Source organism: the organism of the source record quoted next, unplaced genomic scaffold, assembly GCF_019419815.1.
Source record: "Pyrus x bretschneideri cultivar Hongxiangsu unplaced genomic scaffold, Pyrus_bretschneideri_v1 Contig2, whole genome shotgun sequence".
NCBI lineage: Eukaryota > Viridiplantae > Streptophyta > Magnoliopsida > Rosales > Rosaceae > Pyrus > Pyrus x bretschneideri.
In genome coordinates, this window is record NW_025999501.1 from 14042642 (window position 1) to 14058410 (window position 15769).

A 15769-nucleotide genomic window follows, 5' to 3' on the forward strand; every position below is an offset into this window, starting at 1 on the left:
CAACAAACCTATACACCCATTCTTCAAGAACAAGCCCAACCCCCCTTGAAGATCCGTTCATCCAAGATCAAGCCCCAACGGCCCTTGGATCAACAAACAAATCCACACATCTATTCTTCAAGATCAAGCCCAAAAGCCCTTGAAGAAAACCAACTGTTCATTCAAGATCAAGCCTCGACGGCCCTTGAAGAAAACCAACCGTTCTTCAAAGATCAAGCCCAAAAGCCCTTGAAGATCCGCTCATCCATCAACCTTCAAGATCAAGCCCAAAAGCCCTTGAAGAAATCCACACAACCATTATTCAAGATCAAGCCCCGACGGCCCTTGAAGAAAGTGTTCATCCGTTCATCCTAAGCTCAAGCCCCAACGGCCCTTTGGATCAACAACATCAACAAATCCACACATCCAACCGTTCTTTAAGATCAAGCTCAAAAGCCCTTGAAGAACACACAACTATTCTTCAAGATCAAGCCCAAAAGCCCTTGAAGAAATCCACACAACCATTATTCAAGATCAAGCCCCAACGGCCCTTGAAGAAAGCGTTCATCATTCATCATCCGTTCATCCTAAGATTAAGCCCCAACGGCCCTTTGGATCAACGACCTTAACAAACTCATACACCCATTCTTCAAGATCAAGCCCAACGCCCCTTGAAGATCCATTCATCAACTGTTCATCCTTAGATCAAGCCCCGACGGCCCTTTGGATCAATAAACAAATCCACACATCTATTCTTCAAGATCAAGCCTAAAAGCCCTTGAAGAAAACCAACTGTTCATTCAAGATCAAGCCTCGACGGCCCTTGAAGAAAACCAACTGTTCTTCAAGATCAAGCCCAAAAGCCCTTGAAGATCCGCACATCCATCAACATTCAAGATCAAGCCCCGAAGGCCCTTGAAGAAACTTCCATCAACCTTCAAGATCAAAGCCACAAAGGCCCTTGAAGAAACTTACAACTGTTCATCCAAGATCAAGCCTCGACGGCCCTTGGATCAACAAATCTACATCTTACGAAGATAGAATCAGAGGACCAAATTCGAGAGAGATCGTAACCCCAAAATCATCAAACCAAAAAATATTATTTTGTACACGTTATTCTTGTTTCTTGTATCAAGGAACTTTCGTGTTCACAAATTTGGCACGCCCAGTGGGACATCTCTACCTCTCATCTCTATCCTCAAATCATCGAAAAACGCAAATGGCATCAAGAAAGGATCAAGCTGTTCCTGCAATCAAAGCAAAGAACAAGAACATCATCGCCGCAAGTGGTGATATTTCGGGCACCATAACCCGAAGTAAGGCAAGAGCTCTTTTTGCCGCGGCTTCCGCCCCTGCATTAACTCTGTCAAAGGAACAAGAGCACCTGAGGCACGAGCCTGTGATCACCCTAGCCTCGCTAAGGGCATCAAGAGGGGAAAGCTTGAGGAAATACTCAGAGTCCCTACTCTCCGACGCTGATTCGAGCGGCAATACAACCATGCAAGTCATGACCACTGGAGTAACTTCAATTGAGGAGCAGCTGGCTCAGATGAATGAAGCAATCGCAAAGCTCACACGGACTGCAGAGGAGAAAAACTTGCAAACCGCCGGACTCATCAACCGTCTGGAGGCACATCATGGCGTCAAAATGAAACCAAGCTCTCTTCCAACTAAGAAGACTGAAGAAGGCTTTAACCCAAATGCCTACGAACTCATGTCAAAGGCTAGGCATGACTTTGCTTCCTCTTCAAATCTTGGAAAGAAGGTTTCAAACACCGTCAATGACAAAGAACGTAACCTCACCAAAACTCAAAAGAAGTTGAAGGAGCATGGTTACGGAGTTGACAACAACAAAGCCGGACTTGGCTTCACACCAAATGCACCTGTGAAGATTTCAAGCAAAGTGAAGAAAGCTAGCGCTCAACACATCAGCGTGAGCATTGAACAAGACCAAAAAGAGCCTAAACCCGCCCCTCGGACGTCGGTCTTCGATAGGATGAGCCATTCAAGCTCCAGAATTTCAGTGCTTAATCGCATTGGTAGTCAAGGCCGAACCTCTGTCTTCAAAAGGCTTAGCACGCCAACATCCCAAAGCTCTGTTTTTGAAAGGTTGTTAAAGCCTAAGAAACAAAGCAACACAGCTATCTCTCCTCTGCGACGATCAACTTCGGAAAGATTTGAAGATAATGAGAAGCCTTTTGGAAAGAGGAAGACAACACCAAAGGAAGAAAAGTTCGATGGGCTAGCAGAAAAAGGTGACGTTCGAAGCTTGATTCCTTCAAGGATGAAGCGCCAAGCAATCCTAGAGGTCGATACAAAAGGACCACTGAAGGTAAGGAGGCGCATCATCGTCCACACTGGCAAATCTTCATGCCAACAAACCCAAGAGGACGGCACTGAAGATGAAATCCCTAAGAAATATGTCACTTCTGGCTCTTTCGACTCAAAGTCTTCACCTCGACTGTTGGGGGCATGCTCCAAGTCAAGTGAAATTGAAGGATGGACTCATGTCGCTTCGAAGAAACTGCACGAGAAACATATGTCTTCTCCACAAGTGCACCAATCAGAAAGGGGGGAAAGCAGCTTTCGCCAACCTCCAAAGCAATGTGAAAATGTTGAAGATAAGAAAATTTCAACACAAAGATCGTTCATGCGGGATCTTTTCTTCCTCGAAGACTTATTCAATATCTCGACCAAGGCTCATTGCTATGAAGATTGTGAGGAATGCCTTTCGAATATCACTTCGAAGAAATTGGACAAGCAGCAACCATCTTGTCCACAAGTTTATCAGTCGAAAAGGGGGCAAAACAGCTCTTGTCAACCTCCAGAACAATGTGAAAGTGTTGGAGATAATGAAATTTCGACACAAAGATCGTCCATCCCCATCACAATGTGCGACCTCTTCCCAGAAGACTTCTTTAATTACTCGGTCAAGGCTCCTTCCTATGAAGATTGCGAGGAACGCCTCTCCCAGACCGCTTGACAAATCCACAACAACCAAACACTCCTGGTCCGCATGAGCATAAAAGGCGACAACCAAAGCTCCTCGTTCGCACGAGCCTAAAAGGCGACAACCAAAGCTCCTCGTTCGCACGAGCCTAAAAGGTGACAACCAAACGCTCCTTGCCTGCACGAGCTGAAACTGCAAACGGCACCAAACGCTCCTTGCATGCACGAGCTGAAACTGCAAACGGCACTAAACGCTCATTGCCTGCACGAACTGAAACTGCAAACAGCACCAAACGCTCCTTGCCGATCATCCAATCCCAGCTGATTGGAAAATCTTAAACGACTTGCCTGACGAGGAGGTGTTCTACATCGACATCTTCCCAACATGGACGATGTTCTTCGACGGATCCGCACGAGCAGACGAAGCGGGGGCATGAGTAGTATTCATGTCGCCACAAAGGCAAATACTACCTTACTCATTCCAACTGAATGAGCTATGCTCCAACAATGTTGCTGAGTACCAAGCATTGATCATCGGGCTCCAAATGGCGATCAACATGGAAATCACAGCTCTTGAGGTATATGGCGATTCCAAGCTCATAATCAATCAACTCTGAACTGAATATGAGGTGAGGAAAGATGATCTCGTCCCATACTTCCGGCTAGCGACCCAACTGCTACAAAAGTTCGAAGCTGTGACACTGGAACATGTGCCAAGAAAGGAAAATCAAATGGCAGACGCTTGATAGGAGCATATTCATGCGACTTAAATGGCTTGTTCTCGTGCATTTACGTTATGTTTCTCTAGTTATTTTAGTCCCTTATGCTTCTTTTGTGTGTTTTCAGGTTCTAAGGGCTTAAGGAAGAAAAAAAGATGCATTTTGGAGCATTTTGGAGCAAAATTAGGCTTGGAATGGATGGCATATGATTGGAGCCAAAATGTTGGACGAATTTGAAGGCCTTGTATTCACTTTGGACATAAAACAAAGGGCCTAGCCCATTCTCTCTTAAACCAAGCCCTTTGCCATGCATTTCCTTCCAATTCCAAAGCCCACAATCAATTCAAATGCCATGCAAATCCATATTCAACACCCTAAACTACAAGCATGCATCATCTCACCAAGCAATCAAACAAGCCACATGCATGTCCCTTTAATCATTCAACCACATTCCCACTTTCCTAGCTAACCCTACATGCATTCTTTATTCACTCTTCATCATTGCACCACAAATCATTCAACCACATTCCCACTTTCCTAGCTAACCCTACATGCATTCTTTATTCACTCTTCATCATTGCACCACAAATCATTCACCCACATGCACTCATATTCCCATTTCCTTTCCAACATCTCACATGCATTTCCACCTTCCTACTTCATCATTTCACCACATTCTCCCTCTTTAATTCCACATGCATTCACTTCATCATTACACCACCACTCATTCTTTAATTCCACATGCAATTCTTCATCATTCCTTCACACAAATGCTTAAACAAACATCCATATGTTCCCTCCACTCCTCCTATAAATACCCTTGCATTCCCATTCATTCAAATCATCTCATTCCCAATCCATTCAACACACCAACAACATCCCTTAGTCCTTGTGCCACAATAAAGAGGAAGATAAGAGGGCCTAAACGTTCATACAATTCACGTTTGAGTTGTTGGAATGTTTACGCGTTTCTTTGATTTCAATGGTTAAATTCAATTCTCTTTGTTTTGTAATATGAGTAATGGAAGAGAAGAGTGCCTAAACGTTCATACAATTCAAGTTTGAGTTGTTGGAATGTTTAGGTGTTTCTTTGATTTCAAAGTTATGAGGAACTAAACCCCCTTTAGCTAGGGGTGATTCGAAACTATGTTTATGTTTGCAATATGAATTGTACGCACACAAATTAAACCCTCTTTTTGTCAATTGTAGTATAAGTATAAGTAGGGATCGTTCTGGACCGGGGATTAGGAGGGATTGTTAATCTCTTGGAAACTGACTCAAAAACGTAAAAACAAGATAAAACACTAAACTAGACTCAAAGAATGTGAAACTAAACGTTAAAACACTAAGACAAACCAAAAGACTCAAAATGCTTTAAAAACACAAACTAAATTGATTTCTAACTAAATTGAACAATAAAGTAAAGGGGGATTGGATTTGGATGACTTTAAACTAAAAATGGAAACTTGGAAACAAAACAAATTGTAAATATGGATTTGACGGAAATGAATGGATGAGAAGCTAGCTAAGGGGTTCATCTCCACATATGTTATACTTGCATACAAAACGATGTCTAATTGCTTTTCAATAAACCATGAATTCTCAACGCTCCGGGTTAATTAGGTCCGCTTAAATTAACCGTCAAGTTTTCCTTAAGTTAATGAATTGGATGATTGCATACGACAATCCAAAGCATTCCTTACAAGTTCCCTACATGAATTGCATAATAGAGATACAAGCAAGAATCATTAAGCATCATGAAAACTATAAGTGTTGACGAGGCATTCGTTACTATGATTGCATGAAACTTATGCCAAGAATATGTTTAACACGATTGTTTATAAGCAACCTCCACTACTTGTGAATATAAGTTCATAACTATTACGTGAAACTCACTTATATTCTAGCGTCAAATTCATGCATGAAAATTAAGCGTTCATTCTTAATAAACATACATAAATAGGTTATCAATCAAACAGTTAAACAAATTGAATTCACAACTTATGAAACGTAATTAAAAGTAATCAAATCATATTACAAACATAAACATAGTTTCGAATTACCCCCTAGCTAAAGGGGGTTTAGTTCCTCATAACTTTGAAATCAAAGAAACACCTAAACATTCCAACAACTCAAAACTTTGAATTGTATGAACGTTTAAGCACTCTTTTCTTCCATTTCTCATACGTACAAAACAAAGAGAATTAAAATGAAACTTTGAAATCAAAGAAACACCTAAACATTCCAACAACTCAAAACTTGAATTGTATGAACGTTTAGGCACTCTTCTCTTCCTCGTTGTTGTAGCACAAGGTTTAAGGATAGGTTGGTTGGGGGGATGGAAGTGTTGGGGAATTATGGAAATGGATGAGGATTGGTGGAAATGGAAGATGGTTTTTGGATTCTAAGGGAGAAAGGAATGTGTTTGTGGTGTGTTGTTGTGTTGTGAATGAGATGATTTGAATGAATGGGAATGCAAGGGTATTTATAGGAGGAGTGGAGGGAACATATGGATGTTTGTTTAAGCATTTGTGTGAAGGAATGATGAAGAATTGCATGTGGAATTAAAGAATGAGTGGTGGTGTAATGATGAAGTGAATGCATGTGGAATTAAAGAGGGAGAATGTGGTGAAATGATGAAGTAGGAAGGTGGAAATGCATGTGAGATGTTGGAAAGGAAATGGGAATATGAGTGCATGTGGGTGAATGATTTGTGGTGCAATGATGAAGAGTGAATAAAGAATGCATGTAGGGTTAGCTAGGAAAGTGGGAATGTGGTTGAATGATTTGTGGTGCAATGATGAAGAGTGAATAAAGAATGCATGTAGGGTTAGCTAGGAAAGTGGGAATGTGGTTGAATGATTAAAGGGACATGCATGTGGCTTGTTTGATTGCTTGGTGAGATGATGCATGCTTGTAGTTTAGGGTGTTGAATATGGATTTGCATGGCATTTGAATTGATTGTGGGCTTTGGAATTGGAAGGAAATGCATGGCAAAGGGCTTGGTTTAAGAGAGAATGGGCTAGGCCCTTTGTTTTATGTCCAAAGTGAATACAAGGCCTTCAAATTCGTCCAACATTTTGGCTCCAATCATATGCCATCCATTCCAAGCCCAATTTTGCTCCAAAATGCTCCAAAATGCATCTTTTTTTCTTCCTTAAGCCCTTAGAACCTGAAAACACACAAAAGAAGCATAAGGGACTAAAATAACTAGAGAAACATAACGTAAATGCACGAGAACAAGCCATTTAAGTCGCATGAATATGCTCCTATCAACGCTCTCGCCAATCTAGCCTCGAGTATGACACTAGGAAAAGATGAAGTTGCAGACGTGCCAGTTTTCCAAAGATGGGTGATTCCGCTCGTTAATGAAATGTCACTAGATGATACAAATGTCATCTCAGTACTTCCAGTCGATGCTGAAGAGTGGAGACAGCTGCTGATCGACTACTTAGAGCACAGAAAGCTTCCAGATGATCTCAGACACCGTTTCGAAATACGTCGACGAGCACCTCGCTTCCTTTACTACAAAGGAACACTCTATCGACGCTCTTTTGAAGGAGTGTTCCTGAGATGCCTAGGTGAGGAAGAAGTTAATCTAGCCATGGAAGAAACACATTCAGGTGTGTGTGGGGCACATCAGTCTGGACCAAAGCTACATTTCCGGCTTAAAAGAATGGGTTACTACTGGCCGAGCATGGTGAAGGACTGCCTGGAACACGCCAAAAGGTGCCAAGCCTGCCAATTCCACGCCAACTTCATACATCAACCGCCTGAACCATTACACCCTACAGTTGCTTCATGGCCGTTCGACGCATGGGGATTGGACGTTGTAGGACCAATTACGCCAAAGTCATCTGCAGGGGAAGCTTACATCCTAGCTGCAACAGATTACTTCTCCAAGTGGGCTGAAGCCATCCCTTTAAGGGAAGTAAAAAAGGAAACTGTTGTTCGTTTCATCAAGGAGCATATCATCCACCGATATGGGGTGCCTCGCTACATTATCACTGACAACGGAAAGCAGTTCTCCAACCGACTCGTGGACAAGCTTTGCGACAAATACAAGTTCAAGCAGCACAAGTCTTCCATGTATCACGCTCCTGGCCCGCAAGAGCATAAACTGTGTACGGCAAAATCATCAAAAAAAAAAAAAAAAACCATCACTCATTTGAACTACGTCATGACTTGATCCCTCCTCAACCAAGGGTACGTAGGCAACTTGAAACTTCAAAACTTCAAGTACAGTCACATCATCAAAATAAAAAAAAAAAGGGAAAAAACACATCTTGGTGATGTATATGTTTTATCTGTATTTAGCACAATACACTGAATAAAATAAACCATGTACATTGATCTCCGAAAAATTACAAGTGTGTACAAAAAAAAAAAAAAAAAAAGATGAAGCTTTCACAAAGGATGTGTACGTGAAGCCCCACTACATGGCAACACTCTCGGAGCAGGAGGCATCGGAGCAGAAGGCATCGGAGCAAGAGGCATCGGAGATAGAGCATTCGAGGCCTCAATACTTGGCGGAACGCTGGATGACCCAGGAAAAAGGTGCCTCTGGAAGAAAGACGCAAGCCTTTGACGGTCACTTTGCATTCGACCTTGAGATTCTTGCATCTCATCAAGCTTCCTCTTCATGCCCGACGAATAGTTATTTGCAAGCACATGCAAACTTCTATTCTCGTACTTAAGCTGTTTAATCTCCTACTTAAGATCTTCCACCTCTGCCATCAATGATTCCACTTGACGAGACCGAGCAAGCAGACGTTGGCCCATGTTGGACACAGAGCTCGCACACTGAACACTGAGAGCGAGGGACTCTTGAACGGCCAACTCATCGGACCGTCCTGAAAGCAGCCTACTATCTGTTGGTGTGAGGAGGTTCCTAGCAACTATTGTAGCTGTTGTTGCATTCTGCATCACTGAGTCTTCACCTGTAAGAGGACCGTTAGAAGATAAGAAAGACGGGCACCATACATTACCTTGACGCGGCACAACCGGATCACTGCTGAGACTCAATTCTAAGCTAAGGTTCGATGGGTTAGCCATTTTTCAAAAGGTGTTAAAAGAGATGGGTGGATGGAGTTAAAACTCAAAAGGCCGGAGATGATTTTCAGGAATGAGCAACCTTCAAAGTGTGCATGATAGAGGTGATCAATACCTCTATAAAAAGGAAGAGGTGTTGGTTCAGAAATCGAAGGGCCGCTTATTCAAAAGTGAAGAGACATCGCTCTGCAAATCTCAAAAGCTGGATTTTCCGGCATAAGTTGGCGACGCTTTCTCTGCTTTTCAGAAAATGCGTGCAGCTTTGTCAAAAGAGGCGCTCATTCAGAAATCGAAGAGGCGTCGTTTAGAAATCAAAGAGGCGTATTCAAAGATCGAAGAGTCGTCACTATTTCAAAAAGCCGGATTTGCGGGATCAAAACGTTTGTCGACAAGGGTAAAAGAACAGTACCACCACTTGCTATTGGGAAATCCCTATATATGTCGACCTTCATCTTTTATGGCAAGGCAGACCTGCAAACAAAAAAAAAAAAAAAAAATGCCCAACTCTTCCTCACCTCCGAGAGTGCACTCCCAGCCCTGCTCTCAAGTACTCATCTTCAACTATTGATGTACCCCCAAAGAAGATACCAGATGCCTGGAATACAGATGAGGCAGGAGGAAACGGTAAATCGAAGCATGTGGAGACAAGCACAACAAATATATGTGTTGATTCATTCGCTGCTTCTTCAAAAGCAAAAGTATCTCATATCATCAAGGGCGAAAGCAAAGGTATCTCATATCATGCTTTTTCCCTGTCTTTTCCTTTGCCCTTGTTCTCACCTGCCAAGACAAGGACAGAGAGAGCAATATGTCGGAACCTCCACTCAAACTTGCGCTGCCACCAAGAAGTGATGGTCCATTCAAATGCAAGGTTTGCATTCTACTCCTGTATCAGAAGACAAATACTACAAGAGAAGATGCCAAACCTGCATAAGGAAATACCACTTCTGCAAAGGGGAGCAAGTAAGGCAAGTGAAAATGATACATTGAAGCATGTGGAGACAAGCTACAACTGCATATGCTGAGCTATCCTCTAACCCTCTTCAATACGAATTGGAGAGATTGAACAAAGAAACAGAAAAAAGGAGTAAGCTCAGACCTTCGGGGGAGACCAAAAGAATCCTGCTACCCAGTTCAAGAGTAGCACAAAGGAAAATCAACGAGTGGAGGAGACCAAAAGAATCCTACACCCAATTCAAGATCAAGCCTCGATGGCCCTTGAAGAAATCACAAGCCCGATTCGAAATCAAGTGTTCTCCACCCTTGAATCAAAATCAACTCCAGATAAAAGGAATAAGTTCAGGCCTTCGGGGGAGACCAAAAGAATCCTCCAACCCAATTCAAGATCAAGCCTCGATGGCCCTTGAAGAAATCACAAGTCCGATTCAAAATCAAGTGTTCACCACCCTTGAATCAAATTCAACTCCAGATAAAAGGAGTAAGTTCAGGCCTTCGGGGGAGACCAAAAGAATCCTCCAGCCCAATTCAAGACTAAGCCTGTGGAAAATCAACGATTGGAGGAAACCAGAAAATCTTCCAGTCGAACTCAAGATCAAGCCTCAATGGCCCTTGAAGAAATTTCCAGCCCAATTCAAGATCAAGCCTCGACGGCCCTTGGGTTGACATCTACATTAAGGGACTTCAAAACGCATCTTCTACACGTGTCAAGCACATGTCTATGACGCGCCTTGAAGTGGGGGCATTTGTAGACATCGAAATTTCAGTAAAACAAATGTTCACCAATGCATTAAAGTTTTGACGTGTCAAGGCATACATGGCATACGCCACGTGTTGTACAAATTGTACACATGGTGTGTGACTCAACAAAATAGGAAGAAATACCCTTGAAGGATTAAACAAGTTTTTCTTCTCATTTTGGGCAATGACAAAGCATACACATTTCAAGTTTAAAATGGTGTTAAGTGGGAAATTAGACCATAAGTTACACTACTTCAAGTTTAAAATGGTATTAAGTGGGAAATTAGGCCATAAGTTACACCACTTCAAGTTTGAAATGGTGTTAAGTGGGAAATTAGACCATAAGTTACACCACTTCAAGTTTAAAATGGTATTAAGTGGGAAATTAGGCCATAAGTTACACCACTTCAAGTTTAAAATGGTGTTAAGTGGGAAATTAGGCCATAAGTTACACCACTTCAAGTTTAAAATGGTATTAAGTGGGAAATTAGGCCATAAGTTACACCACTTCAATTTCAATATTGCATTAAGTGGGAAAATTAGGCAATGGTGCTTGGAAAGGAAAAAAAATATTTTGTGGTGGTGATTCATTCTCAAAGCCTATAAATAGGCTTCTCCATCAAGGTATCAGGCATCAACCAATTCACAAATACATTTCTCTACTCCCAAAATTAGAAGAGAATACTCCCCACACATCCAAAATCCTTGAAGCTTTGAAACTCTAAAGCTCTCAAGCATCCAACCCCCAAATTCCCAAGAAAATCCCGAAGGATCAAGAAAACACTCTTCGTTCTTCGTCAAATCCTCCTTCAAGATCAAGCCCCAACGGCCCTTGAAGAACTCCCATCAACCTTCAAGATCAAGCCCTGATGGCCCCTTGAAGAAAGTGTTCATCATTCATCATCCGTTCATCCTAAGATCAAGCCCCAACGGCCCTTTGGATCAACGACCTCAACAAACCTATACACCCATTCTTCAAGAACAAGCCCAACCCCCCTTGAAGATCCGTTCATCCAAGATCAAGCCCCAACGGCCCTTGGATCAACAAACAAATCCACACATCTATTCTTCAAGATCAAGCCCAAAAGCCCTTGAAGAAAACCAACTGTTCATTCAAGATCAAGCCTCGACGGCCCTTGAAGAAAACCAACCGTTCTTCAAAGATCAAGCCCAAAAGCCCTTGAAGATCCGCTCATCCATCAACCTTCAAGATCAAGCCCAAAAGCCCTTGAAGAAATCCACACAACCATTATTCAAGATCAAGCCCCGACGGCCCTTGAAGAAAGTGTTCATCCGTTCATCCTAAGCTCAAGCCCCAACGGCCCTTTGGATCAACAACATCAACAAATCCACACATCCAACCGTTCTTTAAGATCAAGCTCAAAAGCCCTTGAAGAACACACAACTATTCTTCAAGATCAAGCCCAAAAACCCTTGAAGAAATCCACACAACCATTATTCAAGATCAAGCCCCAACGGCCCTTGAAGAAAGCGTTCATCATTCATCATCCGTTCATCCTAAGATTAAGCCCCAACGGCCCTTTGGATCAACGACCTTAACAAACTCATACACCCATTCTTCAAGATCAAGCCCAACGCCCCTTGAAGATCCATTCATCAACTGTTCATCCTTAGATCAAGCCCCGACGGCCCTTTGGATCAATAAACAAATCCACACATCTATTCTTCAAGATCAAGCCTAAAAGCCCTTGAAGAAAACCAACTGTTCATTCAAGATCAAGCCTCGACGGCCATTGAAGAAAACCAACTGTTCTTCAAGATCAAGCCCAAAAGCCCTTGAAGATCCGCACATCCATCAACATTCAAGATCAAGCCCCGAAGGCCCTTGAAGAAACTTCCATCAACCTTCAAGATCAAAGCCACAAAGGCCCTTGAAGAAACTTACAACTGTTCATCCAAGATCAAGCCTCGACGGCCCTTGGATCAACAAATCTACATCTTACGAAGATAGAATCAGAGGACCAAATTCGAGAGAGATCGTAACCCCAAAATCATCAAACCAAAAAATATTATTTTGTACACGTTATTCTTGTTTCTTGTATCAAGGAACTTTCGTGTTCACACCAGCGCACAAGATCTTTGGACACGGCTCAAGGAGCAATTTTCGACTGTTACAAGAATAAGTATCTTCCAAATGAAATCAGAATTGTAGAATATCAAAAAGGGTAATGATTCCATTTCTCTCTACTTGCAAAGAATCAAAGAGGGTAGAGATTATCTTTCTACGGCTGGGGTTAAATTTGATGATGATGATATTGTAATTCTTACTCTTACTGGTTGACCATCTGAGTATAATAAGGTTCGATCAATCATCAGAGGCAGAGAACATGTTATATCTTTGAAAGATTTGAGAGCTCAATTACTTGCTGAAGAAGCAATGATTGAAAGTACTTCTGCCTCTTCATTTCTTACTGCAATGGCTGCTGATACCAATGGTTCTCAGACATGTTTCAAGGGCAACTTTGGTCATCAATCTCCTTCTTATACTCATACTGGTGCATCTTCTTCTTATAGCAATAACTATGGTGGTTCTCAATATAAACCATTTTATAACAAAAACAAGAACAAAGGGAAGTTTCAGTATGGCCAAGGTGGACCTAAATTTGGAAACAACAGGTCTTTTTACCCAAATCATGTGCATGGGATTCTTGGTAATTCACCTACTCAGCAGTTGCCTAATATTGGCAATCCATGTCAAATTTGTGGCAAGTATGGGCATCTTGCAGATACATGTCGGTTTCAAAATATTGATTATGCATTTACTGAAGGGTGTCAAATCTGTGGAAAAAGGAATCACAATGCACAATTTTGCCATTTTTGAAATGCAAACATCACTTACAACTCAGGAGGCATGAATGTTATGCATGTCAATGCTTTTGTTTCACCAGTGGAATCCAATCTAGCATGTCAATGCTTTTGTTTCACCAGTGGAATCCAATCTATCTCAGCAAGTATGGCTCACAGACTCAGGTGCAACAAATCACATGACTTCAAACTTGAATAATCTATCATTAGCAACTCATTTTCCATCATCCGAGATGATTCAAACTGCAAGTGGTGACGGTCTGCTTGTGTCTCATAGAGGATTTTCCATATTGCAGACTCCATTCCATACTCTAAAATTGAATTCAGTTCTTTATGTACCTAAGATATCTTAGAATTTACTCTCTATGCATAAAATCTGCCTTGACAATAATGGTTGGCTGATTTTTTATGCTTGGTGTTTTTGGATTCAGGACAAAGCCACAGGGAGAATATTATTCAAGGGCCTCTACAATAATGGATTGTATCCCATTCCCATCAAACCATCCTCTCATCCCACAAAGGTTTTCTCAGCTGCTGCATATCTTGGAAAACAAGTAATTTCTAGTCTATGGCACCATAGATTAGGTCATCCTTCAAATAATGTTGTTTCCCTTATGCTTAAGAAGTCCAACATCACTAGTGTTGCTGATTCCACACCTACATTGTGTTCCAATTGTCTTGAGGGAAAAATTAGCAAGTTACCCTTTACCTCAGCCACATGTAAACCTGTTCACCCTTTTGATATTGTTCATAGTGATGTATGGGGTCCAGCTCCATGTCTCTCTATAGATGGCTTTAAGTACTATGTTACCTTCATAGATCAATGTACTCGATTTTGTTGGATTTTCCCACTTGTTAATAAAGCTGATGTTTATTCTACATTTGCTACATTCTATCTATTTATTCTTAATCATTCCTCAGTTTCCATAAAGACACTTCAAAGTGATGGAGGGGGAGAATTTGTCGGGAACCAATTACAAACATTCCTTGCTACTAAGGGTATTAGCCACCAATTGTCTTGTCCATATACCCCAGAGCAAAATGGGTTGGCTGAACGGAAACATCGCCATATTATTGAAACCACAATCACTCTCCTCCAAACATCCCATTTACCTACCCTTTTCTGGTCATCTGCTTGTCAAACATCAGTGTGCCTTATTAACATTGAACCAAAAGTCACCATTTGAGATGCTTTATAATTCTCTCCCTGACATTAGCCATCTAAAAGTCTTTGGCTATTCTTGTTACCCACTGTTAAGACCTATTAATACCACTAAGTTGCAACCTCAAACAACAAAATGTCTTTTTCTAGGGTATGCATCAAAGTACAAAGGGTACTTATGTTATGATGCCACTAAGCAGAAAGTCTATATTTCTCGACATGTTTTGTTTGATGAATCTGAATTTCCCTATTCAATTCTAGTCTCAAACCGGCCATCTGACCCTCCTACATCCCATGTGCCACAACCAGTCTTTCAAACACCAGTCACTACCCTTGATAATGTGTTAGTCTTCCCCAGATCTCCAGCTTTACAGCATGTTCCTTCTTCTAACATTGACTCTTCCCCATTATCCATAAACACTACTCCATCACCTTCGATACAATCCATTAATGCAAGAGAACAGGTTTCAACTCCTCAACTCCCTGTGGTTCCTGAGGTCCAATCTGAGAATCTCCAAGTAGTGCTCTCAATTCCTCCATTAAATTTGCATCCGATGCAAACTAGATCAAAGAATGGCATTTAAAAAAAAAAAAAAGGCATTACTGACTATAATTCATAAACATGGAGGAGTGGATTTAGCTACTGTTGAACCTGCAACATACAAATCTGCATTAAAGTGTAAAGTATGGGTTGATGCCATGCAAGAAGAATTAGATGCACTCAATACTCAGTCTACATGGAGTTTAGTTCCACTTCCAGTACAGAAAAACCTTGTTGGTTGCAAATGGGTTTTCAAAATTAAGAAGAATGCTGATGGTTCGATAGGGAGGTATAGGGCTCACTTGGTAGCCCAAGGGTTTAACTAAGAGGAAGGAATAGACTATGGAGAGACTTTTAGTCCAGTTGTTAAACCAACAACTATGAGACTTGTGCTAGCAATAGCAGCTCATTTCGGTTGGAATTTGAGACAACTTGATGTAAAGAATGCTTTTTTACATTGTATATTACAGGAAGAGGTGTATATGGCTCAACCTCCGAGTTTCATTGATTCTCTACACCCTGAGGATGTCTGCAAGCTTCATAAGTCTTTATATGGCTTAAAATAGGTTCCTAGAGCCTAGAATGATAAGTTCACGAGCTTTCTGCCTTCACTTGGATTTAATACAACTTATGCCGATTCCTTTTTATTTGTGAAGACGAATGGTTCCTCTGTTGTGATATTGCTTCTTTATGTAGATGACATCATTGTCACTGGTAATGCTTCAACTATGATTGATGATGTGATATCTGCCTTGACAAGAGAGTTTGATATCAAAGATTTGGGCCCTCTTCACTTTTTTTTGGGAATTCAGGTCATTTCTCAGACTGATGGGCTATTCCTTT